This window comes from Cnephaeus nilssonii (assembly GCF_951640355.1).
Source record: "Cnephaeus nilssonii genome assembly, chromosome: 8".
Lineage (NCBI taxonomy): Eukaryota > Metazoa > Chordata > Mammalia > Chiroptera > Vespertilionidae > Cnephaeus > Cnephaeus nilssonii.
Window position 1 is genome coordinate 91814690 of NC_137079.1, and position 27308 is coordinate 91841997.

The following is a 27308-nucleotide window of genomic DNA, read 5'->3' on the forward strand; positions in this document are numbered from 1 at the left end:
GAATAGATTTATAATGCTGAGGGAAGTCTAGCATGCTTCAAAGTTAGTTCTGATGCATTAAGAGAAGGAGCAATCAACTCCCTGTGATTTAAGCAGAGGGGCAAACCATTCCTATAGTGATGATAGAGATTCCCCCAAAATAACACCTTTGAAATTTTTACTGTCCTAGAGCTTTCAAAGTGGTCACACATTGATTAGTTGCTTTCACAGTATAAACTAATGCATGAATAAATAATAACTTTTTTCTTTCTTACTGGTGGTATTATCTTTTAGTATGTACAGTGAAATATTTTTTAAAGGATCTTTACTATCTTTTAAAACCATTTTTATTATTAAGATGAAAAAATACACTAGAGAAACTCCTCATTAAGATTCAGTGATTAAAAAGATTTGGCTTATCCACTTTATGTATCTCTTTTTTCCCATTGATGAATATCTTCCTATCCTCTTACTTGAAAGATCTTTTTCAGTGAAAAGTAATTTTAGAATCATTGTTAGATCCCTGATGGCTAAGATAAATCTAATACTGTTATTAGGTATTTAAACCTTTGTTCAATCTGGATCCAGACTCCCTTTTGTAGCTTTTTCCCCAATATGCCCCTACATGAATTTTATGTTATAGATAAATTAATATAGTTCTTGAATACATTTTGAACATTTCTTTCCCTATTTATGCCATTTTTTTCCAATCTGGAATGCCTTTTTAAATTCTATTTCTGGCAAGAAAAGTCCTACCCACTGGGCAGATCCTGGCTACCTGTTCATCTAACAGCTAAACTACATTTCCCACCCTCCCTTGCAGTTAGTGTGTGTGTAACTGATTGTAGTCATTCCCTTGCCTTGCCTATAGAAACCTGTCACAGTCACTTTTCTTGCTGTCTTCCTCTATCTGCAAACTGTCTATAAGTATCAGGACAAATGTTATACAAATCAAATATTAAAGATGGCAGAGCCTCTATCTCTCTTGTCCCTGAAAGACTGATGGCACAGAGCCTCTACTCCATGATTTTGAATTCTTCATGTATTAGAAAAAATTACTATTGAGTTAAACCACTCCCATCGTGAGGTTTATCTCTTAGGATAGCTAGTATTACCCTAAAACAAATATATCTGTTCTTCAAGTCCAACTCAAATCCTCTCTTTTCTTTTATATCTTCATTTATTGCTCCAGGCAAAAGTGATGCCTCCTTCCCTTTAAGAATCATAACATAGAGTTCTTAATTTTATTTTGATTTTATAGTACTCGTTCCAAGCTACCTTAACTTCCTGCCCACCTGCTTTCTAAAATTATACCTGCACCCACACCCATTCTTTCTTCCTGTTTTTAAGTCTCGGTGGAAGATCCTGAAGTGCCCCTTCTCATGTCTTAGACCAGTTCCCTCTCTCTGGAACCCATCTCCCTCTTGCTGCCTCAGGGATCTTATTCTGCTATCTGTCCTCTACCCTGCCTATGGATTCAGATGCTGTTTCAGATGCTCTGCAGCATTTACAATGGCCATTGTTAGTTCTTTCATGGAGCTCCTTTCCCCTTGACGTCTGTGGCTGCATCAGTTAGCACAGGCCAAGTTATGCTGCAGTAATCCAGTTACCATTGATACCCATGGTACCAGTGGCTCACAATGGTCAAGATTTATTTCTCATTCATGCTCCATGTCCATTGTAGGTTGGCTGCAGATCCACTCTGTGTTGTCTTCATTCTGGGATGCGGTTGATGAAGGAAACTCTATGCGACATGGTCACTCTTGAGGCAGAGGGAAAAGCAGAGAACATGGGGAAGCACATACAGGTTCTTATAGCTTCCACTTGGAAGTTACACAAGTCACTTTTGTTCACATTCTATTGTCCAGAGCATGCAGAATGGCCCAGTCTGACGTCCATGAGGCGTGATGTGTAATCCTTCCCAGGTGGGGGTGCGAAAAGGGACAGGGCAGCAGTACAGTCGGCCATCACACTGCCTCCTCTTGATTGTTTTCCTTCTCTCTGGGCTCCTGGGAGTTTTCTTCTCTCTTGAATTCAGATTTGCATGTCAGACACAGCCCACATGTCTATGCTGCTTGACTTACTTAAAGTTTTCTAATATTTAAACTTTTTCAATTAAGATTTTGCCCCCAAATCCACATGTATCATTTCTCTTGGAAAATTAAAAGATCTGGCAGATCTGTGCTGGAATTCACCTGTGATAGCTGCTGCTGGATGGAGCTGAACTGTGGCTACCCTTTTTAGAATAGACTTATATGCTACGATTGGGCCTTTACAGTTCATGTTACTGCCACCCCTGTTGGTACCCCTGTTTGCTAGGCCTTTTTTTCAGCGCTATTGTTCCTATAGTTCCCTCCTTGGCTTCTATTCTACTCACTCTGCATAGACTCCTCAAATCATCTCCTTTCCTGTGTCTTCCAACCCATCCTCTCTTCCACGCTGTTAATGTCTTACTTTAGATTCTTTCCATCTTTTGCATGGATAATTTTGTCAGCTTTCTAACTGCTCTCCCAACCTCTAGTCTTGCAGGAACGCTGATCTACCCCCCAATAATTAATGCCTTGATCTGTTATAAAGCCCATATCTGGTTATCAATCTCCAGCATGCTATTTTTAAATAATACACCATTGCTATAGAAGTGAGCTCAATCTGTTTTACATGACCCTTCTACTGGCCCTGCCTTCCTCTCCAGTCTTACTTGTTGCTCCCACTCTCTTGCACCTATGTTTTGTCAAACAGAAGTACTTTCATGGGCTATCCTCTCTCTTACCAGTTATGTGCCACCCTTTATTCAGTGTGGGCAGTACCTCCTCCTCTGGGAAGCCTTCCTTGACTGCTGACCCTGTCACCCAGACTAGGTTAGGTGTACCCTTCAATCCTTCAGAATCACTCTGTATCTCCTCTACCTAAATACTCTTAATTATGATCACTTCTTAATTTCTCTATCTCTTTAGTTAGATGTTGTTATGGACTGAATTGTGTCCCCCTCAATTCATATGTTGAAGTCCCAACTCCCAGTACTTCAGAATGTAATTTTATTTAGAGATATGGTCTTCAAAGCAGTGATTAAGTTAAAGCTGTTAGGGTGGTACCATAATCCAATATGACAGGTATCCTTTATAAGAAGAAAAAGAGATGTGCACACACAGAAGAAAGATCACATGAGGACATAGCAAGAAGATGGCCATCTACCAGTCAAGGAGAGAGGCCTGTGAAGAAATCAAACCTGCCAAACCTTGATCTTGAACATCCAGCCTCCAGAACTGTGAGAAAGTAAATTTTTTTGTTATTTAGGCCACTCAGTGTGTGGTATTTTGTTTTGGCAGCCCTAGCAAACTAGGACAGGTGGTAAGCAATTTGAAGACAAGTTCAAGTCTTAGTTCTCTTGGTCTCCTTATCACACACTCCAAATCATGTCACATAGTAAAGGCAAAGTAACCATTCATGGAATCAATGATTGATAAATTGATTGATAAATGAATAAACAAGTCTGACATTGATAAATAAATAAAATCAGACCGACGGAGCCACTGACCTGGCTAGTGCTGAGTGGGGGGGGGGGGGGGGGCAGAATGCTCCGGTAGCTGGCAGAGTGCTGTGTTCTGCAGCCAGTCTTTGGGGATGATCCATACAACGCTCCAATGAGATGATTCAGCCAGACTCCCTCTGCATTGACAATCCCATCTGAATGCACCTTCTGGAATGGCAGTGGAGGAAAAGAAATGACAGTGGTGAGGGGGAAAACTTACTCTTTCAGAGTTTTATATGAGAGCAAGCATTTGGGCAAAAAGTGAATGTAGGGTCAATCAGACACCCAGATGTTTTCTAGCCACAAACACAACATCTGGAAACATCTGGAGAGTAAGTGCGAAGGCTTGTGTTATTCCACACGTGTGGCACTTTGGAACAAACTATAGATAGGTACAACCTTGGTCGGAAGGGAGCAGATTAATTGTTGCCACATTCTCCACAGGGTTGCATTCAATTGGAAGAGGCTGGACTCGGCTGGAGCATTGGTCTAAGGTGCACACGCAAATATACAAACATGCAGTCAGAGGCTGTGTGGATTGAGAGACTGAATACCAGGACTTTCAGAGAGCAAGGCTCCCCTTTGGACTGAAGAATGCCAGGTAGCAGCCAACTACACAAGACACACAGCGTTCAGTGCATTGAGCTAGTCACACCTCTGCACAGTGGGTGACCGCACTGGCCAGCAGTGGCAGCAGCAGCCAGAGAACACAGTAGAATACCATGCTCAGAGAGAGTGAGCATAGGATTGAGCTCGTGGCCAATGTCTTGGTGATCAAGGTGGGTGACATGGGAATCCGAAGACAGGGTTAAGTTTTAATTCTTATGAGCAACTATCACCTGCAGTGAATGAAGAGGACTCACTAAGAAATAGGGTTTGCAGATCATAGCCAAGATATCTCTCTGTGAATTCCTGGAGCTGTGAGCTCATCAGACTCAGAAATAATAAATATAATAAACAAATAAGTGAGAGATATATCCTCTAGAATGTCTCCCCAGAGAACACTTTCTCAATAGAACACCTCTTGAATTATTAAAACCCAACTTTATCTAATATAATCATTGACTAAAAACATTGTATTAAGAAAAACATGTATATTTATGACCCCCAAGCTTCATACAACATTTAAGCAAAGTGATGTGTGGAGATAATCTTCAGTTACATTCTAAATGTAATTCATAGAAAGTCAGAATATTTGAAAGGTATATTGAGTGTCAACCTGGAATATGCAACGTGGTTGTTGTTAGGGCTGTGGGAGGAGCCACAGCACTTTCAGCAGCTCTTTGTTACGAACATGTTAATTTTATGATCTTATTCATCCATTCATTTATTCTTCATTTGCTTGGCCAATATTTATTGAATGCCTATAGAAAACTACACTGATTAGTGGGGATTAAACAGCATACTTCTACTCAACTGGAGGATACAGTTAACACAGACAACCCTTGCGATACACTGGAATAGGTGCTCTGATGGGGGAGTTGTGTTGGGCAATGGGAACTCACCCAGGCCTGATGCCTCCCCACTTCCTGGAGGAAGTGATAGCCACATTAAGATCTGAAAGATGCCCTAGCAGTTTGGCTCAGTGGATAGAGTGTTGGCCTGCGGACTGAAAGGTCCCGGTTTCGATTCTGGTCAGGACATGTGCACAGTGTTTAGGGGGTGCAAGGTGTTTCAGCAAGCCCAGAACTTGTTTAGATGTTGTGTGGTGGCAAGGGACTGAAGCTCGGGCACTGGCCATGTGGAGTTAGTCCTGCCTCTTCCATATCTTGGCTCTTCCATATCCAGTAAGTCATGTCAACTCTGTAAACCTTAAGTTCTTTATCTGTAACAATAGAACCTACCTCATAAGGCTATTTGAAAAAAATCAAATTCAATTATGTACATAAAGTGGTTAACATAGTGCCTGGTTCTTACTCATTAATGTCTGGCTTTCTTAGCATTAATGCCTCCGAGGGATGGTTGCTTGTCAGTAGGCTGTCCATAGAGGTAAGGTGGTTGGAGCCTCCTTCAATGTCCACCTCTATCTTGAATGGGGCGAGGACTTACTCTCTTTGCTCTGCTAGCCTCTTTTACCCAGCAGCAGCAGCCTCCCAGTTCTCTGATCTCTGTGATCACCAGATTGCAATCACTGGATGGGGCCTCTGACAGGGATGGTGGCTGGGGAGGCCCCTACTGGCAGCTCAGCATTGCAGAGTGGGTGACATCTCAGGGAAAGCCCAGCTGCCTGCCTCTGCTAGAAAGCCCAACCACCTTTCCCCCCTGCAGGCGGGAATGTTGTTACAGGGAATGCAGGTTGAGCTCCTGGAACACTGCAGTCTTCCGAAGGGGTGTCTTGATTTTTTAACATCACTTCAATGTAGAATGTGATGTAACAAGGAGGGAGTGCCCCAAGGGAGGGGTAAGGTGAGTCTTCCTTTTCTAAACCAAATTCTTACTTTCTTTTCTTTTGTTGCCTGCCCCCAATTTCCTCCTAATAGGGACTGTGTCTGCCTTTTTCTGTCCTTCTCGGGAGTCCCACAGACTAGTCCCATTGGAGCCAGATGGGAACCCAGGGAAGGAGCTGGCATCCAGGTAGGTAATCTAGTGCCCAGAGAGAAAAATGAGGCTCATGGTCACACACTGAGTAACTGAGTGACTAGTCTAGGACTCAAAACTCAGGACTCCTTAGCTTCTCCCATAAATGACGAGGATTTTAGTAATTCATCCATCTCCCTTGAATCCCTTAACTGTTGCAAATTTTTTTCATCCAAAATTAATTGGGAAACTCCTTCACAAGACTTCAGAGGACTCACATTAGGTTCTTTCCAGGTACTGGGGACTTACCAGCTCAATAGAAATCCCTGCTCTTGCAGGGCTTAGAGTCCAGTGAGGGGAAATGGCTATATATATATATATATATAGCCCTAAGCGACTGGTTGACCAATCGACTGGTTGACCGTTTGACCAGTCACTATGATGTGCACTGACCACCAGGGGGCAGAGGCTCAACACAGGAGCTGCCCCCTGGTGGTCAGTGCGCTCCCACAGCAGGAGCGCCGCTCAGCTGACTGGTGGGCACCAGACTCCGGGCTCATGGCTGGTATTGCAGCTGCGGCAGTGCAGGTTTCTCCCGCCTCCATGGCAGCACTACTGGCGCAGCAGGACTGGGATGAGCAGGAGCAGTGCCCGGCCCGGGCTCGGGCTCCTCCCTGGCTTCCTGCCACTTTGCACACTACTACATCCCTCAGGGGATGTTGGACTGCCAGTTTTGGCCTGATCTAAGGGGTCCCGGATTGTGAGAGGGTGCAGGCCAGGCTGAGGGATCCGTGCACTGGGCCTCTAGTATATAATAAACAAATAGATGATAAATATGCCCTCCACAACGTCTCCCCAGGAAACATTTTCTCAATAGAATGCCTCTTTTTTTTTTTTTTTTTTTTTTGTTAATCTTTCCTAGAGGATATTTTCTCACTGATTTTAGGGAGAGTGGAAGAGAGAGGGAAAGACAGGTTGTAATTCATCCATCTCCCTTCCATGTGAGAGAAACATCCATGTGAGAGAAACACATCAATTGGTTGCCTCCTGCTTAAGCCCTGACCAGGGCCTGGGCCAGGGAGGAGCCTGCAACCAAGGTACACGCCCTTGACCGGAATCGAACCCGAGATCCTTTGGTCCACAGGCCGACACTCTATCCACTGAGCCAACCCAGCTAGGGCAATAGATGTTAAGTCCGTCGTTGGAATGTGAGAGGTGTTATAAAATACCAGTTCCGCATTAGTGCACATTCTCATAGTGATGTCTGGTGGGATCTCTAGTCGCAGCCTCAGTATTCCCATGGGTGACAGATCCCTTTTCTGGGGGATTCTAGCACAGAAGGCGGTGCTCGAGTCAAAGACATTTAGGTGGGCACCCTGGCTATGGACATGTCCTCCTTCAGGAAGCTTGTCTCTGTGATGAGGATCATAGCTTCTTGCAAAATAACTTCAACAGGAAGAGCAAAATGATCCCCTTGTCAAGTTCCATGCTGTCTTTTGCCAGGAGAGGTGGCCCAATTCCATGAGCGGTTTTTTTTTTCTTCTTGGTTTTGGTTTGTTTGTTTTATTTTATTTTATTTTTTTGAATGGTAGCTATGGAATGGTAGGAAGTCTCCCACAAAGGATTTCCTTTGGTCATTGTTGTTTATTCACTTAGTAAAAAAATGTGGTGGGGGAGGGACAAGAATCTCCCTCCCTTTGTGAGTGTTGTGATTCAGAGTTTAAAAGGCCAGTGGCAGGATCTGGGTCATAGACTCGGCTTCCTTCTTGTATAGGGCCTGGTGCTTCACATGCCTGTCCCATTAAGCGAGTGCAAAGGGTTAAATGCTGGGATTAGAACCCCATATTTTATCCTATTTTTTAAATTGATCCCATGAGTGAAAAGTGTTTTCCTTAAGGGTAAGATCTATACTAAGGGAAGTACCATGTATTGGAAAATCAAACCTTAAAATTTGGCTTCATAAAGAGGTGAAAGGTCACGTAGTTTCACCTCCTTCTCAAAGCAGATGCCTCTCCCATTCCCAGTAACAGCTGGTGAGACCATGCGTGTTCTGAGCACATCTGATTAGTCAGGGTTCCCCAGAGAAACAGAAGAAATATTATGTGTCTACATATAAGAAATTTACTTTAAAGGAATTGGCTCACATGATTATGGAGGCTGACAAGTCCAGTCTGCCGGTGGGATCACAGTCTGAATTTCCAGTGCAATGGTCTGAATGTTTGTGTTCTACCTAAATTCCAGTGTTGAAATTTTAATGTCCAGTTGGATGACGTTCGAAGAGGAGCCTTTGGGAAGTGATCAGGCCACGAGGGCAGAGTCCTCATGAGTGAGATTAATGCTCTTATAAAAGAGGCCGGAGGGAGCTCCCTCACCAGTGGTGAGGGTAGAAAGAGAAGTCTGCAGCCCAGAAGAGGGCCTCACCTGGTCATGATGGCACCCTGATCTTAGACTTCTAGTTTCCAAACTGTGAGATACAGCTTTCTGTTGCTTATAAGCCCTCCAATCTGCGGTATTGCATTACAGCAGCCTGAAAGGACTGAGATACCCAGGAAGAGCTGATACTGCAGTTCAAGTCTGAAGGCTGTTTGCTGGCAAATTCCCTCTTGCTAGGAGCAGGTCAGTCTTTTGTTCTATTCTGGCCTTCAACTGATTGGATGAGGCCTACCACATTGGGGACGACAATATGCTTTACTTAAAAATGATTAAAATTTACATCTCATTCAAAAATACTTTCAGAGAAATATCCAGAAAGATGTTTGATTAAATATTTGGGCTCTGTGGTCCAGCCAAGGTGATACATTAAATTAACTACCACAGCATCAGGGATATTATATGTACTTGTGAATGTTCAACAATTAATCCCCCCCCCCCCGCACCACACACACACACATCCCCACACATGAATTGAACTCCCCTTATGTGGAAGGAAAGGAAGAGAAAACCCTGGGGTGGGGGGGAGAATGTCTCTACTCCTTTTTGCTCAGGAAAAGGGGTGGGCAAAGGATATAACACCTGGGCTTGGATGACTGATTAAAAGTGACCTTGGCTTCAGAGCTTTTAAAAGTTTATGTTAGTCAGCTGCAGAATTTCCTGCATCCCTGGATTTGTGTAGGGATTGGAAAAGGCAATTAGCTGATGTGTATGTGTATAAAAAGAGTATACATATACACTTATGTGAAGCAATGTAATAGAAAGGCAAGGACTATAGAGACACTATTGATTTGGAATCCCAGCTTTGTTACTGTGGGCAAGCTACTTAACCTCTCTGAGCTTGGTTATCTCATCTGTAAAATAGAGAGAAATAATGGAACCCATACTTCATAAACTGTGAGAATTAAATGAGGTAGTAGCTGTGAAGTGCTTACAAGATAGTCTGGCACATAAGTACTAGAAATGTCAATTACCATCATCATCATCTATACAATGCATGTCACCTGTTCACATATACAAATCACACATGGTATCTGTCAACAAAGGAAACAGATACTTCTGGAAAATAAATGCACAGTGGAAATCTTATACTAAAACTCTACTAATGTACTATTTTTTCCTTTTTTAAATTAAATTTATTGGGTGACAGTTAACATGATCATATGTATTTTAGGTGTGGGTTTCTCTGTTACAAGATCTATATATTGCACTGTGTGCCTACTACCCTAAAGTCAAATCTTCTCCTGTCACCATAGATTTGGATCCCCTTCACCCCCCATTCCCTTCCCTCTGGCAACCACCACACTGCTGTTTGTGCTCATGAGTTTCAGTTTTATGTCCCACATATGGGTGAAATCATACGGTTCTTAGCTTTTTCATGTGAGTTACTTCACTTAGTATAATGTTCTCAAGGTCCATCCATGTTGTTGCAAATGGTAGTATTTCATCCTTTTTTAAGGCTAAGTAGTATTCCATTGTGTATGTGTGCCACATCTTTATCCAGTCTTCTATTGCAAGAAAAAAATTTTTTTGTGATTAACATAATTTAAAAAAACCTTTATTATTGAAAGTATTACATATTTCCCTCTTTTTCCCCCTTGACCTCTTCTAGCCCGCCCCCCCCCCACCCCACCATTGCACCAGGCCTTCACCACCCTATTGTCTGTGTCCATGGGTTATGCATATATGCATACAAGTTCTTTGGTTGATCTCTTCCCATCTACCCACCCACCACAACCTTCCCTCAGATTTGACAGTCTGTTCCATGCTTCTATGTCTCTGGCTCTATTTTGTTCATTGGTTTATTTTGTTCATTAGATTCCACATATAGGTGAGATCATGTGATACTGTCTTTCTCTGACTGGTTTATTTCGCTTAGCATAATAGTGGTTGTTTCCATGTCTTGGCCACCATGAATAATGCTGCAATGAACATAGGGGTACATATATCTTTGCAAATACATGTTTTGGAATTTTTCAGATATATATCCAGGAGAGGGATTGCTGGGTCGTATGGTAGCTCTAGTCTTAATTTTTTGAGGAATCACCAAACTGCTTTCCATAGTGGTTGTATCAGTCCACATTCTCACCAGCAGTGAATGAGGTGGGAATGTAGACTGGTACACAACCTCTCCAACACTTGTTATTGCTTGTCTTGTTGATAAAAGCCACTCTAACCGGTGTGAGGCCGTATCTTATTGCAGTGTTTTTTGTGGGTTTTTTTTGGCGGGGGGGGGGGGGGTGTCGGGGGGACTGGAGAGCATTATGCTAAGCGAAATAAACCAGTCGGAGAAAGATAAATATCACATGATCTCACTCATTGGTGGAATATAATAACTCATTGCAGTTTTGATTTGCATTTCCTTAATTGCTAGTGAGGTTGAATATATTTTCATATATCTATTGGCTGTTTTATGTCTTCTTTGGAGAGGTGTATTTTTAGGTCCTCTGCCCACTTTTTGATTGGGCTGTGTGTTTGTTTGGTGTTGAGTTGCAGAGTCCATGCTGAATATTGCTTCATAAGAAGATGCATGCTTTTGGTACTTCATTAGTGAAACTCCATTGGATAGGATCTATATGTTTTAAATTAAATTATCATTATTTTAGTATATAGTACTATAGCAAGATGTTAGCATAGCACTGAAGTAAATTCAGCATTTTGGGTTTACAAGGATCACCTGCAGCCACCCAGCATTTCTTCGGGAGAGAGGGGAGCACAGTGGTCTCTCCTCTTGCTTGGTGGCACACTCAGTGAACATGTCACTGGCCATCTGAGGCTCAGGTGTGCCGGAGGCTGCTGGAACCAGAGCACAGATGATGACAGCTGGTGGGCTCCAGTGTGGTCTGGCTCCTTCTGTCTGATAAATGGCTTCCCAGATGCTGCCAACTTCATGCTCAATTAATCTCAGTTGAATTGATCATCTAGTTATAAAGAAAACCATTAGGAATAAAGCAAAACTTCCCAAAGAGCTTTTACGGGGAGCAGGAAAGGAAGTGAAATTTTTAAAAAAGAAATTAAGATGAATAAGTCCTAAGGGGGAAGGATAAGAAAGTAATTTTTTTTTCACCTATTCATCTCAGGAATCATTAAAAGAAAATATCTTAAATAAGCAAGCCATATAAAGCCTAGTATGACAGACTTCATTGAAGCTGAGAAACTTTACACACACTGTATCAACTCATTTAGCTCTCCAACAACAGGGTGGGGTAGTTAGTAGTATTATTTTTCACCCATTTTACAGATGAGGAAACCAAAAAGGGAGATTGAGGTTTGCCAGGATCACAAGTGGTTGAGCTGGGCCTTTGCTACATATGTTACATTACTCTACTTCTATTAAGACCTGGATTTCAACTACTCTAGTCCCCTTGCCCCCCCCCCCCCTTCCTTCAGATGCTCATTGCCTTGTTCCTGAAATCTTACATTCATATTTATAATATCACATGGATATCTTCAAAATGATAACTTTGTTACTATACATGTAATACACGTGTTTGTTTTATTTTTATTTTAAAAAAAATCTTTATTGCCCCACCACAATGGCTCAGTGGTTGAGCGTTGATCTATGAACCGGGAGGTCATGGTTTGATTCCCGGTCAGGGCACATGCCAGGGTTGTGGGTTCGATCCCCAGTGAGGGACATGAAGGAGGCATCCAATCAATGAATCTCTCTCATCATTGATGTTTCTATCTCTCCCTCTCCCTTCCTCTCTGAAATCAATTATATATATATTTTTAATATATATATTAAAATCAATTATATATATATTTAATATATATATATTAAAAATCTTTGTTATTAGAAGTATTACATATGTCCATTTTGTCCCCCATTGACCCCTTCTAGCCTGTCCCAGGCCTTCACCACCCTATTATCTGTGTCCATGGATTAAACGTATATGTATACAAGCTCTTTGGTTGATCACTTCCCACCCACCCACCCATCATCACCTTCCCTCTGAGATTTGACAGTCTGTTCCATGCTTCTATGTTTCTAGATCTATTTTGCTCATCAGTTTATTTTGCTCATTAGATTCCACACATGAGTGAGATTATGTGATACTTGTCTTTCTCTGATTGGCTTATTTCACTTAGCATAATGCTCTCCAGGTCCCTCCATGTTGCCTCAAAGTGTAAGAGATCCTTCTTTTTTACTGCTTCATAGTATTTCACGGTGTAAATGTGCCATGGTTTTTTTTATCCATTCATCTACTGATGGGCACTTGGACTGTTTCCAAGTCTTAGCTATTGTAAATTACTCTGCTATACACATAGGGGTACATATATTTTTTTCTGATTGATGTTTCAGGTTTCTTAGGATATATTCCTAGAAGTGGGATCACTGGGTCAAATGGCAGTTCCATATTTAATATTTTGAGGAAACTCCATACTGTTTTCCATAATGTCTGCACCAGTCTGCATCCCCACCAACAGTGTACTAGGTTCCCTTTTCTCCACATCCTCCGCAACACTTGTCATTTGTTGATGGTAGCCATTCTGACAGGTGTGAGGTGATACCTCATTGTCATTTTAATTTGCATCTTTCTGATGATCAGTGACTTTATCATTTGTTCATATGTCCCTTGGCTATCTGTATGTCTGCTTTGCAGAAGTGTCTATTTATTTCCTTTACCCATTTTTTAATTGGATTGTTTGTCATCCTTTTATTAAGTTGTAAGAGTTCCTTATATATTTTGAATATTAACCCTTTATCAGATGTATCATTGCTATATATATTCTCCCATGCCTGGGCTCTCTTATCATTTTGTTGATGGCTCCCTTTGCTGTGTAGGTTTTATTTTAATGTAGTCTCATTTGTTTACTTTCTCCCTAGTTTTCTCTGCCCTAGATGTTTCCTTAAACATATTGCTATGAGAGATGTCTGAGATTTTGCTGCCTATAATTTCTCCTAGGATTTTTTATGGTTTCACATCTTCCATTTAAGTCTTTTATCCACCTTGAATTTATTCTTGTGTATGGTGTAAGTTGGTGGTCTAATTTCATTTTTTTTTTTTTTGCATCTATCTGTCCAGTTTTCCCAGCATCATTTATTGAAGAGACTGTCTTGATTTCACTATATGTTCTTGCCTCCTTTGTCTGCCGGAGCCTGCCGGCATCAGTCAAACAGTACCTGCAGCGGCAGGGAGAGGATGAGAAAAGACAGACAGAAAACAGAATGGGGTCAGGAGGACTGTAGCACTTCCCGCTTACATTTGTCAAATATTAATTGAGCATAATGGCTTGGGTCGATTTCTGGGGTCTCTGTTCTGTTCTATTGATCTATATGCCTGTTTTTGTGCCAGTACCAGGCTGTTTTGATTACAGTGGCTTTGTAGTATAACCTGATATCTAGTATTGTGATCCCTCCAGCTTTGTTCTTCTTTCTCAAGATTGTGGCAGTTATTTGGGGTCTTTTTTGGTTCCATGTAAATTTTTGGAGTTTTATTTCTAGATCTGTGAAATAACCATTGGTATTTTAATAGGGATTGCATTGAATCTATAGGTTGTTTTGGGTATTAATGTCTTTTTAATGTTATTAATTCTACCAATCCATGAACACAGTATATTCTTCTATTTGTTTCTATCTTCCTCTATCTATTTTTGCAATGTCTTGTAGTTTTCCTAGTACAAGTCTATTACCTTTTTGGTTAAGTTTATTCCTGGGTATCTTATTTTGCTGTTGTTGCTGCAATGGTATATGGGATTCTTTGTTTAGTTTCTCTTTCTGAGAATTCAATATTGGTGTATAAAAGTGCCATAGATTTCTGCGTATTAATTTTGTATTCTGCTGCATTGCTGAATTCATTTATTGTATTTAGTAGTTTTTTTTGTTGTTGTTGTTGTTTTTTTTTTTTTTTTGGTGGAGTCTTTAGGGTTTTCTATGTACAATATCATGTCATCTGCGAATAATGAGAGTTTTACTTCCTGTTTTCCAATTTGTATGCCTTTTACGTTTTCTTCTTTTCCAATCCTTGTGGCTAGGACTTCCAGTACTATGTTGAATAAGAGTGGTGAAAGCAGACAACTCTGTCTTATTCCTCTTCATAGGGGAAATGGTTTTAGTTTTTGCCCATTGAGTATGATGTTGTCTGTAGGTTTGTCATATATAGTTTTTATTATATTGAGATATGATCCCTCTATTCCTACTTTGCTGAGAGTTTCTATCAAAAATGGGTGTTGGAATCTGTTGAATGCTTTTTCTGTGTCTATTGATATGATCTTGTGACTTTTGTCTTTCAATTTGTTTATGTGGTGTATGACATTTATTGATTTATGAATATTGTACCAGCCTTGAATTTCTGGAATAAATTCTACTTGGTCACAGTGTATGCTCTCTTTAACATATTGCTGGATCTGATTTGCAAATATTTTGTTGAGGATTTTAGTATCTATGTTTATCAAGGATATTGATTGTCTGTAATTCTCTTTCTTTGTAGTGTTTGTGTCTGATTTTGAGTTAGAATAATGCCAGTCTCATAAAAACAGCTTGGAAGTGTTCTTTACTCTCAGATTTTTTGACTAGTGTGAGGAAGATAGGTGTTAGTTCTTCTTTGAGTGTTTGGTAAAAGTCCCCTATGAAGCCATCCAGACCAGACCTTTTGTTTGCTGGGAGTTTTTTGATTACTGCTTTAATTTCATCTTTGTTCATTTTAGGAAAAAAGCAACAATATAAAATACTGAGGAACAAACAGAAGAAAATAAAAATTGTTTATAATCCTATAACCCTTGTTAACATTTTGGTATATATTCTTCTAGATTGTTTTATATTCACATCCTTTCCTCTTAAGCAATGATGAACTTATATGCTGCATGCTGTTTTTTAATTTGTTGTTTTTCACCTAACAATAGAATGTCTTTTTGTTTAAATTAATATATTTCTATGACATTTTTTAATTCTTAAAAAGTATTCTACCATATGGAGACATTACAATTAACACAACTAATCCTTTCTTTTTGAACAATTAAGTTGTTTCTAAAGTTTGAAGTTTAAAATAAGGCTACTATGAACATCTTTGTAGCTTAATCTATATGTATATTCAAAATATTTTAATTAGCCCTGGCTAGTATAGCTCAGTGGTAGAGCATAGCCCAAGCACTGATGGATCCTGGGTTCAATGATTCTCAGTGAAGGGCACATATCTGGGTTGCAGGTTCAAACTTTGGCCCTGGTCGGGGAGCGTGCAGAAGGCAACCAAGTGATGTGTCTTTCTCACATTGATGTTTTTCTCTCCCCCACACCCTTCCTTCCACTCTCTCTAAAAAGCAATGGAAAAAATATCCTCAGGTGAGGATATTTTGTAATTAAATTATTAATATTAATATCATGGATGCTGAATCATTATAAATTTCTATTTGTTCAAAAGTTTATTTATAAACCACCATTGTTCTTCATTTCTAGCTACCTAGCTGTTAATGAAGGGGATCATTGGGATTAGTTATAATTTCTGTGCTTTTCTTTTTTCAAAAATTTTATTTTATTAATTTGATTGATTGATAGAGAGAGAGAGAGAGAGAGAGAGAGAGAGAGAGAGAGAGAGAAGAGAGAGATTCACCCATTGTTCTACCCATTCGTGCATTTATTGGTTGACTCCTGCATGTTCCCCGACAAGGGATGAAACCAGCAACCTTGGCACACTGGAACAACACTCCAAACAACTGAGCTACCTGGCCAGGGCCTCTATAATTTTCATTAAAATGAATCTAGGTTTCATTAAAATTGTATGAATTTGTGATCATAATATCTCCCCTGCTCAGCCAGTGTGGCTCAGTGGTTGAGCATAGACCTATGAATCAGGAGGTCATGGTAAGATTCTGGTTGAGCGCATGCTTGGGTTGCAGGCTTGATCCCCAGCAGGGCATGCAGGAGGCAGCCAATCAATGATTCTCACCATTGATGTTTCTCTCTCTCCATCTCCTTTCCTCTTTGAAATCAATACAAATATATTTTTAAAAATTGTGTGAATTCAACATTAAAACTGTTGTAAATTGTATTATGATCTTTTTAAAGGGTAACTGATGACATATGAATAAAACATACAGAAATGGCACATTCTGTAACAAGCTCTCAGGGGGCTTCCCAGTAACTCTTCTTACCTAAGATTCCAGGCGGGGAGCACCAATGCTGATGGCTGTTGGCCTCTGCCTCTGACCAGACTCATTTAGGATTCAGGGCTCATATTCCACTTCTGCAGCTCCTTTGATTCAGGCCCCCATTAGTCTCTTTCTGGAATTTTTCCTCAGCCTCCCACCTGGTTTCTCCGCTCCTGGAGTTTACTTTTTTCAAATCCACTTGCACATTGCTGTCAAAGTTAGCTAAAATGTCTAGGATATCCAAAAACCTTCAGATAAGTTCTCTTTATAAATATTAAGAGTAAAATATTAAAGTACAACAAAATGTTTAGCCCAAGCATCAAGGTGTTTATCTCCATACTCTCCAGACTGCTTGCAAGCCAGTGCCCTGCCCCTCTGTGTAGATTATTAATGAGTGGGAAAAGCTCCTGGGTACTGCTAGAGGGGCTTCCTGCTTCCGAAACTCATTTGCAGAAGGTTTAGTCTAGTCCCCAGGCAGTCCAGGGGTCCCTGTGTATGGCAGGTATTCTCCCATCTGGAAATGAGGCATCCCTCTCATCACCCTGGTGCTCACAGCCCGTAGGCCACCTGCCCTGCTGGACCAAGGGCTGAGATTCTATTCATTAAGAGTATTTTTTTCTAACTATTTTATTTTATTTTAATTATTTTCATTGTCTAAAGTTTTACATATGTCTCCTTTTCCCCCAATTGACTCCCCCTACCAACCATTCCCAGTCCGGGCAAACCCGCACCACCCCAGTGTCTGTGTCCATTGGTTATGCTAACATGCATGCATACAAGTCCTTTGGTTGATCTCTTACCCTTCCCCTCCCCCTGCCTTCTCTCTCAGATTGGACAGTCTATTCAGTGTTCTATGTCTCTGGATCTATTTTTGTTCATCAATATAGGTTGTTCATTATATCCCACATATGAGTGAGATCATGTGATATTTCTCTTTCTCCGACTGGCTTATTTCACCTAGCATAATGCTCTCCAGGTCCATCCATGCTTTTGCAAATGGTAAAAGTCATTCTTTCCTTAGTAGCATAGTATTCCATTGTGTAAATGTACCACAGTTTTTTAATCCACTCATCTGCTGATGGGCACTTAGGCTGTTTTCAAATTTTAGCTATTGTAAATTGTGCTCCTATGAAGATAGGGGTGCATATATCCTTTCTGATTGGTGTTTCTTATTATATGGGATATATTCCTAGAAGTGGGATTACTGGGTCAAATGGGAGTTCCATTTGTAACTTTTTGAGGAAACTCCATACTGTTTACCACAGTGGCTGCACCGGTCTGCATTCCCACCAGCAGTGCACAAGGGAATGCTCCCCAGCACTTGCTTGCCAGCACTTGTTTGTTGATTTGTTGATGACAGCCAGTCTGACAGGTGTGAGATGGTACCTCATTGTTGTTTTGATTAGCATTTCTCAGATGATTAGTGACTTTGAGCATGTTTTTGTATGTTTCTTGGTCTTCTGTATGTCATCTTTCGAAAAGTGTCTATTTAGGTCCTTTGCCCATTTTTTGATTGGGTTGTTTATCTTCCTTTTGTTAAGTTGTATGAGTTCTCTGTAAATTTTGGAGATTAAACCCTTATCTGAAATAGCATTGGCAAATATGTACTCTCATGCAGTGAGCTTTCTTGTTGGTTTGTTGATGGTTTCTTTTGCTGTGCAGAAGCTTTTTATTTTTATGTAGTCCCATTTTTTTATTTTCTCTTTAGTCTCCATTGCCCTAGGAGCTGTGTCGGTAAAGATATTGCTACGACATATGTCTGCTATTTTGCTGCCTATGGAGTCTTGTAGGATTTTGATGGTTTCCTGTCTTACAATTAAGTCCTTTAGCCATTTTGAGTTTGTTTTTGTGTATGGTGTACTAAGTTGGGGATCTAGTTTCATTTTTTTTTTTTTTGCATGTATCTGACCAAATTTCCCAGCACCATTTGTTAAAGAGACTGTCTTGAGTCCATTGTATGCTCTTGCCTCCTTTGTCAAATATTAATTGAGCATAATGGCTTGGGTTGATTTCTGGGTTCTCTGTTCTATTCCATTGGTCTATATGTCTGTTCTTGTGCCAGTACCAGGCTGTTTTGAGAACTGTGGCTTGGTAATATAGCTTGATATCTGGTATTGTGATTCCTCCAACTTTGTTCTTCTTTCTCAGGATTGCTGTGGCTATTCAGGGTCTTTTTTTATTCCAGATGAATTTTTGTAGAGTTTGTTCTAGATCTTTGAAATATGCCGTTGGTATTTTAATGGGGATTGTATTCAAACTGTAGATTGCTTTGAATAGTATGGACATTTTAATGATGTTGATTCTACCAATCCATGAACATGGTATGTTCTTCCATTTGTTTATGTCTTTCTCTATCTCTTTTTTCAATGTCTTATAGTTTTCTGAGTACGGTCTTTTACCTCCTTAGTTAAGTTTATTCCTAGGTATCTTAATTTTTTTGATGCAATGGTAAATGGGATTGTTTTTTCTTTTTGTTTGTTTGTTTGTTTGTTTCTCTTTCTGTGAGTTCATTATTGGTGTATAAAAATGCCAAACATTTCTGGGTGTTAATTTTGTATCCTGATACATTGCTGAATTCATTTACTAGGTCTAGTAGTTTTTTTATGGAGTCTTTAGGATTTTCTATGTACAATATCATATCATCTCTGAATAATGACAGTTTTAATTCTTCTTTTCCAATTTGGATGCCTTTTATTTTTTCTTCTTGTCTGATCACTATGGCTAGCACTCCCAGTACTATGCTGAACAGGAGTGGTGAGAGTGGGCATCCCTGTTTTGTTCCTGTTCTTAGGGGAAATGGTTTTAGTTTTTGCCCATTGAGTATGATGTTGGCTGTAGTTTTGTCATATAAGGTTTTATTATATTGAGGTATGATCCCTCTATTACCACTTTGCTGAGAATTTTTATCAAGAAAGGGTGTTGGATTTTGTCAAATGTGATTTCAGCATCAATTGATTTGATTATGTGATTTTTGTCTCTCAATTTGTTTATGTGATTTATCACTTTTTAAAAATATATATTTATTGATTTTTTTTTTTAAGAGAGGAGGGGAGAGGGATAGAAACATCGATGAGAGAGAAACATCGATCAGTTGCCTCCTGCACACTCCTTACGGCGGATGTGCCCGCAACCAAGGTACATGCCCTTGACCGGAATCGAACCTGGGACCTTTCAGTCCGCAGGCAGACGCTCTATCCACTGAGCCAAACCGGTTAGGGCATGATTTATCACTTTTATTGATTTGTGGATATTGTACCATCCTTGGATGCCTGAAATAAATCCCACTTGGTCATGGTGTATGATCTTTCTGATGTAATGCTGAATCCTATTTGCTAGAATTTTGTTGAGGATTTTAGCATCTATGTTCATCAAGGATATTGGCCTGTAGTTCTCTTTATTTGTGGTATCTTTATCTGGTTTTGGGATTAGGGTAATGCTGGCTTCATAAAAAGAGGTAGGAAATGTGCCTTCCTCTTGAATTTTTTGGAATAGTCTGAGGAGGATTGGTTTTAGTTCTTCTTTGAATGCTTGGTAGAACTCCCCTGTAAAGCCATCCAGACCAGGGCTTTTGTTTGCTGGAAGATTTTTGATCACTGCTTCAATTTCTTCGGTAGTTATTGGCCTATTTTTGGTTCTTCCCGATTGAGTTTTGGGAGCTTGTATTTTTTTAAGAATATGTCCATTTCATCTAAGTTGTTCATTTTGTTGGAATAGAGTTGCTCATAGTATTTTTCCATAATCATTTGTATTTCTGTGGGATCGGTTGTTACTTCAACTCTTTCATTTCTGACTTTGTTTATTTGGGTCCTCTCTCTTTGCTTCTTGGTGAGCCTGGCTAGAGGTTCACCAACCTTGTTTAACCTTTCAAAGAACCAGCTCTTTGTTTTGTTGATCTTTTGTATTTTTTTGTCTCTATGTCATTTATTTCCACTCTGATCTTTATTATCTCCTTCCTTCTGCTTACTCTGGGCTTTTCTTGTTGGTTGCTATCTTTCTAACTCTTTGAGTTGTAAGGTTAGATAATTCATTACCATTTTTTCTTGTGTTTTGAGGTAGGCCTGTAGAACTATGAACTTCCCTCTAAGACTGCTTTCACTGTGTCCCATAGATTTTGGATTGTTGTGTTTTCATTGTCATTTGTTGCCATGATGCTTTTTATTTCTTTGATCTCTTTGGTAATTCAATCATTGTTTAATAGTATGCTATTTAGCCTCCAGGTGTTTGATTTTTTTCCCATTGTCTTTATTGTAGTTGATTTCTAATATTATGCCATTGTGATCTGAGAAGATGCATGATATGATTTCTATCTTCTTGAATACTTTGCCTGTGTCCCAATATGTGGTCTATCTTTGAAAATGACCCATGCATACTTGAGAAGAATGTATATTCTATGGCTTCGGGGTGAAAAGTTCTAAAGATGTCAATTAATTCCATCTGATCTAGTGAGTAATTTAGAATTATGTTTCTTTGCTGATTTTTTGTTTAGAGGATTTGTCCAGTGGTGTTAGTGGGGTATTAAATTCCCCTACTATGACTGTATTGCTGTCAATCTCTCCCTTGATATCCTCCAGAAGTTTTCATTAAGAGTATTTTTTATCCCACTCAGGCTTGGGTAGTCTGAGCCCAGACATATGTTTTAGTTCCTCTGTAAGAATTGAAGTTTTCCTCTAAAAGTCTCTTTAATTGGGAAGCAGAGTGGCAGGAATTTGCAGCCAGCTCGAGGGACATGACACTCATTTTCTCACAGAAAAGGTGCTTGGGAGGACTCTTACCCTTACTAATGTGATACAAATGAAAATGAGCTTGAAAACAGACTAATTGACTCACAGAATATCTCTCTTTTAAAATATTTCATTGTTGATGATATCACAGATGTCTCCCATTTCCTCCCTCCTTTACCCCCCTTCTCCCAGTTCCTACCCACCCCAGGCTATCTCTTAAGGATGTTGAGTTTTTGGCTTATCATAACTTTGCATATTTTAAATGGTTTTATCTAAAAAAGTAATCATTCTCTTTTCTTCCCTTCTAAGGTCACATATGCTGTGTACCCAGAAGTTATGGACAGAATCCAAGTGCTCCTGTGGTTTAGTCCAAGGCACTGCACCTAGTCTGCAGGAGAAACTGAATACAAAGACAGAGACACTGATTAATTGTAGAGTGTCTGGTACAGGGTGACTGAAAAGGAACACCAGCAATGGGTCATGGAGATAAAAGCTGAATGACCAGGTTCTTTAACTGGGGTTTCTTTATAGAAATCTCTTTACTTTGCCTGATGCTTAAATATACAAAACACTGTTATTTACATAACCTCATTTTTACTCAGGGAAATGGATTCAGAGAAATGAAGAGGCTGACCCAAAGTCACACACTTCTTTAGTAGGTCAAGTTTAGACACATGACTTTTGGATTCAGATTATCCCACTAATATGCAAGTGTCTTTTGGTAAAATATATTTCTGTGCCATTTTCTCATTGCTTTTATGTATGGGTCCCTTGCATTTTATGGAATCCCTAGCTTTAAAATAATGAGAATAAGTTTTTAGTGTGAGCCCCAAACTCCACTTGCCCCAGTGCAGGCATCTGCAAGGAGGAATGGCTAATGTGCTTGGACTTGGGTGGGGCAGTGGCTGGTGGAGGGGTAAGTTTCACAGGCATTGGGGCACAAAGTGCACATATTAAGGCTTTGTGTCCTCAGCATCCCCTTCAACTGCACTTGTGTAGCTGCTGCATGCTCGCTCAATAAGTGGTTCTCCACCCCAACGACCTTAGGTTTGTTTGGTCTCAGGAAAACATGGGGGGTGGGGAGGAGGGGTGTTCAGAGGGGAGGAAGAGAACTGTGCAGAATGAATTTTCTCCAGCAGTCTTTGTGGCTGTTCTTCTTTCTTACCAGAAAACTGTTTCAGGACAACACAGCAACACTTTTTCAGGGTTATTTGATATTCAGATATTGCAATTAATTGGGAATACATTTTAACCTTCTCTTTTTTATGTCAGTAGGCAGTAAGTCTCTTGTTTTCCTTGTAGACTGGTATAGAATGTCAAAAAAGAAAAAAGTGACATTGAGGAACAGGTTGACCTTAAAGGGATCTACAATTGTCTTAAACACTATTCAGTAAAACCATTGACAATCTCAGAGAGGAGCGAGAGTAAAGAAAATCAAGATTCCTGACTGCTATGACCAACCTGGGGAAGAAGCTTCAAATCGGAGGCATGGCTCAGCAATGTACTCCCGAATCACCGTGGCCCCTGTGGTTGTTCTTTCCACACCTCTTCTTCACCAGCTGTCACAACTCCCCATGTATTAGGAAAGGAATGGGGAAGGAAGGAAGCTAAGAAAGGAGTTGAGTCCAGTTGAGGGGACAGGAAGTCTCAAGGTATTTAGACAAACTTGTCCTTTTAAGCAGAAGTCTCTGACTATGCTTTGTATCACACCTTCTTATTGTCTTGATTCCATTTGCATGAGGCAAAGACTTGGATTTGCTTTTAAAGATAGTGGATCAAAATACCTCCCCCCCCCCCCCCCCCAACACACACACACTCTTTTACCAACTGAGTTAGACACTTTGGAGAAGAAATAGCTTGATGTACCTTGCTAAAAAAGTGTTTCATGTCTGATGGATCTAAATTTAAATAATAAATCTACCTACACTACAAGGTGACCTCAGTACTTTCCCTTCCCACTTTATGATACTATAAAGAACCTTCTGAAATATAATTTTTTAACAGATGATAATGGCATACCAACGGGAGCTGCTAATAAAACCACCTTTGAAAGCTTGGACTATGGTTTTGGTGACTGCTCTAGAGCTACCAAAGGAGCCAAATTGTGAGCTGGTAATCTACTACTTGCTCTTTATTCCTTGACAGTGAGGAGGGAAGTGAGACACTGAGTGAGGACTATAGGTAGGAAAGGTAGGTGATTGTAAGGAAGGATGCATTCCTGAGATTGGGGGCGCAAAGATGTCTTTACATTGATACTACTTTTAAAAATACAAAAGTCCAAACTATTAGGTTGCAAATTTTAAAATAGAATTTCCTTTTGGCTATTGACTATATTTACTTCTTTTTGATAAATACATAACTTTGCATCATTATGCATTTAAGTACATGACTAGGGCCAGATGCTGTGTAGGGCACTAAAATCAACCCTAGATTTTTTCTGGAAACAGAGAGGAACACCATTTGATAATTTTTTTTCTTTCTTCTTTTTTAACACTCGAATGTTTTATTGACTTTAGGTCCACTGAGAACAATTACTTGCATTTATACTTTTTAAAGTATTTCACCTCATTGAAAACAAAAATATATGATACAGTCTAGACTTATGACATTCATGTGTTTGCTGTTCGGGGTTGAGAAAACATCCATCTCTTTCTTTCAATGTGTTTCAGTATTACAGCTCATCACCAAAAGGTGTATGCCCCAAATTTTCACTTGCTGCCATTGACTTCTGGCCAGAAACAAACTTTTTTTGCAGCATTTATGACATCAGCATCAGCTACTGAGTCAATCTGTTGACTAGATGGTGGCATGTATGAATCAGCAGCAAGAGTCTGAGACCTGCCATCATCCAGCAAACCTTCAGAAGACTCCACTGACATTAGGTACCCAGCTTTCAACTTGTTCTTGGCAGCCTGAACATCCGTACTGGAAAGGTTTTCTTGATCAATTGCTTTTACTTGGTTGTAGGCAGTCTTGATAACATCTCTGGCAGCTGCAGCCTTGGAGATAGTATAAATCCCAAAGAGTGGAGAATCTGAGTAACTGGCATCAAAAGCAGAAACATCAAATGGCTAGTGAATCCTCTTGGCAGCAGCTTGGTACAGAAAGCTGGTTGGCATTGCTGTCCCTCTTGACAGGTGGCCCAGCACCGAGGACATGCTGGAGAACACTAACTGCATTTGCTTCTGCCCTTCCTGTGGCAGCACTTTCTGTTGCAAAAGGAGCAAGGACGAGACTGTCTCCATTGTGTTCTCAAATTTCACCTCCAAGGTATCTGGCTTTTGCACCAGGTAAACCAAGCCCACCCCTCATATTCAGAAATCATTCAGCAACTTGTTTCAGTACAGGATGAACCACACCATGTCCAATCAAAGCCATTCTTGCACTTGTAAAATGGTTCTGAACATAGTAATGTAATTCATCTGCTGTCACTTTCCCAATCTTATAAACAGGACAATACAAAGAATTAGCCAAGACATTTCGGTAAACTGTAGAACGAATATTTTCAATATGAGCCTGTGGATTCTGAAAAGCTACAGCGTTGTCAATCCTTAGCTGAGACTGAAGGACAGCTACCTCCCATTGATGAAATTCAGGTGCTGTGGTGACCTTGAGCAGGAACTCCATTAGAATTTTGATGTCACCTGCAGGCATTCCACCGTGTAGGCCATGTTTTAATTTGTTCAAGTCACACTTAATTTACCACCAATGGCTTCAATTCCAGGGGTTATCTTGAAAGATGATGCTCCTTTTGTAGTCAGACTGGATGCAAGATGAAGCAAATGGGAGGTTCCTAAGTTGTTAGAGTCCTTGTACCTACTGCCTGCTTTAATGAACAAACCACTTCTTGATGGAGGAGCATGGTTTTCCAAAGAAGCAATCACTAAACTGCTTGGTAATTTGGTAAACTCAAGGTCTTGAGGATGTGCAGGCACTCCTGCAGGAGCAGTCGTGGCTTTCACTTTGGGTGTAACTTGGAGGGAATAAAATCTTGAGAAGGATCTGGCTCTGCTTGGCAGCTTTGTGGCCCAAAATTGCTCTGACCCACAATCATGGCCAGCTTAAAGGAAAGCAAGATGGTGGCCGACTATCTGATAATTTTCCACCTTCATTAAAATTTCTACCACAGTGAATTGCTGCTAACTAGTTAAGTGGACTCATTTGAGTCTGCATTCTTTCCCTTCCCTGTCCTCTGATGGCAGTAAGTGTGACTAATGAATGCATAGAGACCAGGCTCCAGAAGGCTCTGGGAGGCAGAGTCTGGGGCATTGACCACACATTAGAACCCATGATTCTCTTTAGTGACTTCAACGGTCAGTCAGGAGATTCTGACACTTATAAAATTCAAATTAATCATACATTGATTCTTCATTTTAAAAATTAAAGAAGCTTTCAAAAAAGGATAATAAAATAAAGTTCAATAAACTAGGAATAGAAAATGAGTCTATGGATATGCTAACTATGAGCAATTTGCCTTAATTGAGACTTAAATTTGGCTTTAAGCTTCATGGAAACCCAGACAAAAGGGAAACAGGACAAGTTGCATGTTCTTCACAGCTCTATGGTTGTAATCAACCTAATTTTTATCAACAGGGGAGTGGTTAAACACATAGCAACGTGCATCCTTACTCATGCATCTCTCCCAGTAACTGTTAGGTCTCATCAAATAATTGAATCAATACCCCCTCCCTTGGGAACTCACCTTTAGGCCACTTCACAAAGGACATTTCACTTGCTTAGACCACATTCCATTTGCTAAGACCATTATCTCTCCCATCCAGACTTTCCCAGAATCCAGACCTGTACAGAGAATTCTCCTCCCAGGAAAAGCCCGCCGAGAGTCCTTTAAAAGCCTCTAACTCCCAGTATTTGGTTGCTGGCGCCATTTGGGGGCTCAGCCCATCTGGTATCCAGATGATCTAAAAAATTTATAATCCCTTACCACTTTGGCCTTGTGCATTCCTCCTTTGGTGACCCTAACAGTAACCACACTTTTTGTTGATGATTTGCAGTTTCTCACAGGAGAGGTAGAGTGTATTTCACCACCCCACCAATATTGAATTGGCCATGTGACTTGCTTTGGCCAATGATATGTGGACAGAAGTGACAATGTAGTGATCTTAGATTTAAGAGGTATTATTCCACTCACCCCTCTTGAGCTTTTGCCATCATAAGAGGCATCGCATGCTATTATCCCCCACTAGTCATAGGAGGATGTAACAGACACATAAAGCAAACTGCACCAACCTGAAGTTCAGAGTCCTGATGAGCCTAGCCAAATTGAAAAAGAAAGATAAAAAATATAACTGTTGAAAGTCATTGCATTTTGGATTTGTTCTGAATCATTACTATGATAATAGCTGACTGATACAGTGACCTTCTATGACCAAATCTGGAGAGATACTTGTGATATATTGTGAGAAAGAAAGTTTAAAAAGGAGAATCATAAAATTCTACTTTTGTAAAATAATATAAATGTCTGATCTCATTTTGTTAATAAAAAGAATATGCTTATACATCTGAATATTAAAAAAATGTGAGGGACGGCATTCATATCTTTAAAAGAATTTAAGGGCCTGAGGTATGTGCATTATTTTGGTATGTGGATTATTCTGAGCTGAAGGAAATTGTGACCCTGTGGGATCAAAAGAAGCTTTTACTTCTCCCTTAAATAATTTAAATTGGGGCCTTATCTAAATTAGAGTTATCACTAGAAATGACTTTTTATTATCTATAGGGAAGGGCAACTGCTGAAATTACTGAACATCTGCTTGTCTTATTATCCTGCAAATTACCCTCTTCACTTCTGAAGCCTCAAAACATATTATCTCTTAGCTCAGAATATCATGTATACCTCATTTTACCTTTCTTTCTCTGAACTGCTCATGCATGTGGTATCTCTGTATGTACGTATGTAATTAAATTTGGTTATTTTCTCCAGTCAATCTGTCTCATATTAATTTAATTATTAGAGCAGCTGAAAGAAGCTAGAAGGATAAGTAAAATTTTTTTCTCCCCCACAGTATGAATTTAAAAAGTATACA

The 27308-nt window shown here is 40.0% G+C and overlaps 1 pseudogene across 1 annotated transcript; it reads right to left on the reverse strand.

Annotated features, from left to right (window-relative positions):
* Positions 1 to 23935: 23935 nt before the first annotated feature.
* On the reverse strand, positions 23936 to 25991 carry LOC307104071 (cytochrome b-c1 complex subunit 2, mitochondrial-like; annotated as a pseudogene). Its single transcript has 2 exons — positions 25967 to 25991; positions 23936 to 25324 (listed from the first exon to the last, which is right to left on the reverse strand). The product of its transcript is annotated as a cytochrome b-c1 complex subunit 2, mitochondrial-like (transcript).
* Between the last annotated feature and the right edge of the window lie 1317 nt (positions 25992 to 27308).